The following is a 4,648-nucleotide window of genomic DNA, read 5'->3' on the forward strand; positions in this document are numbered from 1 at the left end:
AGCAAAAGAGTCAGAGCAGTCGTGTGTTCTGGGGTCCAGAGAGACAAAACCCTAAGATTCCAGAGCTACAAAGGGACCGGTCTAGAACTTAGGGTCCTGATCCCCAGCATGAGATTCTTATATTCTATATGGGGAGAGGAGAGCTGCCCTTGGGCCAAGTGACTCAGACTCCTGGGCATGAAACTAAAGACTGCAGCCAAATGTGAATGTCACTGGGACACATCTCCCTGCGGCAGTCAACCTAGGAAACTATTTTAGGCTAACTGCAATTGGGGACACAACAACAAAACAACAGCCGGCATTGGCCTTAAATCCCCCAGCCCTTATGGCCACCTCTTCCCTTGAGGTGATTCTCTGGGTCACAATACCAAATACTTCTATTTCTTCCCAGCCAGGGAGCCATCGCTGAGACTCAAGAGCTTGCCACATCAATAACTTCCCCCACTCAGCCCATAGACTGCATGTTTGCCAAATGCCAACCATACAGCAGGCATGGTGCAAGCCACCCGGAGCTCCGGTTTCTGTCTTATTTTATCTTATGGTCATGCCAGGGCTCGCTCACATGCTGAGATACACTCAACAGCCGCCGCAATGCTCACATTCACTATCTCGCGACTCAGCACAGCAGCCCGAGGCCTTACTACCCTATTATCCAAACCTGACAAGGAAGGAAGATTGAGGCTGGGTAAGGTTTAAGAATATGAGCTGTTTGAACCCTTTTAGAATTCCTATTTTCCTTAAGAATCTAAGTTTTTTTTAAAAAAAAAGTTATTTTCTACAATTCCCTCAACCAATGTGATCTTTGCCTCTAAGATGGAAAAGAATATTCTCCCCTTAGTAAGAAGCAATTATCTCCTGCATTGTGGTCCAAACATGCAAACAGAGCAGAACACTTGAAACTTTGACTCTCAATTAGGCATTGCGTATGACATAATGGGGCGGGGTGGGGGAGTCCTCTGGTCTGTCCCTTATTTTTCTGGGTAGTTTCAAGTTAGTGCGATGAGATAGATTTCAGAGACTTGACCACATCCATCAGCCAGGTCAATAGCTGTGGGAGCTAGATAAGTTACTTTCCTTCCTGGCGCCCCCATCTTTTCTCATTGATAAACTGACAAATAGGACTCAGTGATTTCTCTCCTCCCTCTGAACCCTGAAATTGCACTCACTCCTTTCTCCTTAATCAAGCACGTCTCGCATTCCCGGGACACACCAGAAGCACTGTTGATGCTGGGAGGGCGTTTCTCCAAACATGGAGGAGAGGTTATTTGCTGACAGTTCCTGCCAAGCCCCCTTCATGCCGCCAAGCATCTTTAGCCGTTGCTTCCTAACACACAGAGCTATGAGTTTCCTCTGTGCCCTGTCCCCGCACTAAGAGGTTTGCATTCTCCTCTCTTGCTCTTTTCTGTAGTAGCACTGAGCGCGTACTCAATAAGCCACAGTGCCAGGCACAGTGCTAAGCAGCTTTCATGCATGACGTCATTTAACCCCAACAATAATCCTATTCAGTAGATAATATGATTAGCCCGACTTACCGATGAAGAAACTGGCAACTTATCCAAAATGGCATGGTTGAAAAATAATGGGGACAGAGTTCCTGTTTGGGATGATGAAAACTTCTGGAAATGGATAGAGGTGGTAGATGGGTGAGATTGGGAATGTATTTAATGCTGTAGTTTTAAATGATTTAAGGGTATGGCAGCGTATGTGGGAAGCTGAGATAAGAAGGCTGCCACAAGTTCAAAGTCAACCTGGGCTACATAGTGAGGTTCAGGCCAGCCTGGACTGCAGAGTGAGACCCTGTCTCAAAATAAAACAAAATAAAAGGCTAAAATGTTAAATTCACATTGCACATATTTTTTATCACAATAAAAGGGAAAAAAGTAGGAGGGAGGATAGAGCTCAGTTGGTAGAATATTTGCCTAGCACTCAGGAAGTCGTGAGTTCAATCCCTAGCACCACATAAAACTAGGTATTAAGGCATATGTTTGAAATTTCAGCACCCCAAGAGGTGGAGGCAGGAGAATCAGAAGTCCAAGGTCATCCTTGGCCAGCCTAGGTTACATGAGATTTGCTCAAAGAAAGGAAAAGGTGAAAGAAGGGAGGGAGGAAGAGAAGGAGAAGGGAGGAAAGAGAGGAAGAGAAAGAGAGAGAGCATAAGCCACCTAGTCAGGGGTGGAGGAGGGAGAGAAGGAGGAAGGAAAAATGAAGGAAGGGAGGGAGGGAAGGAGGGAGGGAGGGAGGGAGGGAGGGAAGAAAAGAAGGCAGGCCAAAAGTAAGCACCATGTCTCATCTATTGCTACAAACAGGACTCAGAAATGGAGCTTATGAGTTTGACTAAATTAAATCTGTTGTCAAATAACTAGATGTGTATAACATTATCTTAAAATTTGTCTGAGACTGTTTTTGGAGCTAGAACATAATCAAGGTTTTATAGAAAATGTTTCCAGGTATGGGATTTTTCTAATAATGAATAAGAGGGTTTCTAAACCTGTGTGTTAAAGTAAGGGGTGTGTGTGTGTGTGTGTGTGTGTGTGTGTGTGTGTGTGTGTTTGAGAGACAGAGAAAGAGAGATACAGGGTTTCATTTAGCCCCATCTAGCCTCAAACTTGCTTGTAGTCAAGAATGACCTTAAATGGGTCTTGCCGCTACTTTCCCAGCGATGCAATTACAGATGGACACCACCACACCCAGCATTTGGAGTGCGGGATGTTGAACCTGGGGTCTCATGAATGTTAAACAATCACTGTACAGCCGAGCTACATTCCCAGCTGAGCTACATTTCCAGTCACATTGTTCCATTATTCCAAGGTTTCATAGCCTTTCTACGTTACTGGCTTTTTTAATCAATGACCAAGGAAAGGAAATTCAAAAATCTCTGTATTGTATTCCCAGTTTGTTTGTTTTTGTTTTGTTGTTTTGTTTTTGCCTATAGTACTTCTCTTTGTTGATGTTTCTCGGCTTTTCTGGGTTTGGGGTTTTTGGTTTGTTTTCGGTTTTGCTTTTATATTTTGGAACTCAGTTTCTGGGAGCATACAAGTTTAGAATTATTGCTCTGCTCAGCTGTTCGCCCCCTATTGGTCGTGATGTATAACCCATCTCCATCAATACCTTTAGTCTTCCGGGCTGCTTTATTCTGACATTAACAGCAATTGCCAGTTTTTGTTTGCTTAAAATTTAGCTCCTTGGGGCTGGAGAGATGGCTCAGTGGTTAAGAGCATTGCCTGCTCTTCCAAAGGTCCTGAGTTCAATTCCCGGCAACCACATGGTGGCTCACAACCATCTCTAATGAGGTCTGGTGCCCTCTTCTGGCCTGCAGGCATACACACAGACAGAATATTGTATACATAATAAATGAATAAATAAATATTTAAAAAAAATAAAAATAAAAATAAAAAATTTAGCTCCTTGTAAGATGTGGTGGCGCACATCTTTAATCCCAGCACTTGGTGGGGTGGGCAGAGGCAATTGCATCTCTGTGAGCTTGAGGCCGACAAAGCAAGGTCCATGGCAGCATGGCTGGTACACAGAGAAGCCCTGTCCCAAAAACGCAAGCAGGCAAAGAAATTTAGCTGCCATTGCTCTCTCACCCTTTGTGGTTTATGTCTTTTGTGTTTCTTACAAACAACACATAGGTAGGTTTTATGGCAATTCCAGCTACATCTTCTTTGAGCTCTGCAATACCATACAATGGGAAAAAACGCTTTTTTTGTTTGTTTGTTTGTTTTGTTTTGTTTTTTGAGACAAGGTGTCTCTGTGTAACAGGCTCCTGGCTGTCCCAGAACTTGCTTTGTAGACCAGGCTGACCTCAAACTCATAGAGATCCGCCTGCCTCTGCCTCCCGGAAAGAACCCTCTTAAAGTCAGCCCATAGGTTTTAGGGATTCATTTCCAGGAGACTTTCTGGTTTTCCCACTGAAGGACGTTCGTGAGCATGAACTTTACGACTTTGCATACCCCTTACAGAATGTAAAAAACAAAAAACAAAAAAACCTACCGAGGCCTCTCCCTCAGTCTGTGGTGTCTCTCCATCACATCTGGTAAGCTTCGAATGGCATCTTGTCTCTTCCATCCCTCCATAAGTCACAGTCACAGTCAACTTCTTCAGTTTCTGCCCTTGTGCTGGTCTTACCAACCTGTTGTGCCAGCAGTGACTTGTGCAGAACGTCACTTCCTTGAAAACAGACCTAGATTTGAAGCTTGAGTCCCCAAAGAAAGAATAGATCCTTGAAGATGTTGCTACAGTTTTCCTCCTCTGCTACCAGTCACCCCCCAAAAATGTTGAGAAACTGCTCCGGCCTTCGTCCAAGACAAAGCCAAGGATGCCTTAGCAGTGTTTCCCAACAACTTCCTTCTCTAGTCTTCCTTTCTTTCTTCAGTGGCACAGAACCAGGGGCATCAGGCATGGTAGTCGGACATTTGGACAATGAACTACACCCCACACACACTTTGGGTCCTTCCTTTTCTTTTTTCCCTCCTTTCTAGATATAAATGCCTGTCCTCAGCAAGCATTTATTGAGCATTTGCTATATAGCATATTTTATATTTTATCATTTTATCTTGACAACTCTATCATAAGGGCATAAGTCTTATTTTCCCCTCAAAGGGACCTCTGCAAGTTTGAGGTTCTAAAAGAGCTAGAGTGTGGATTA

This window comes from Myodes glareolus, chromosome 12 (genome assembly GCF_982192425.1).
Source record: "Myodes glareolus chromosome 12, mMyoGla1.1, whole genome shotgun sequence".
NCBI lineage: Eukaryota > Metazoa > Chordata > Mammalia > Rodentia > Cricetidae > Myodes > Myodes glareolus.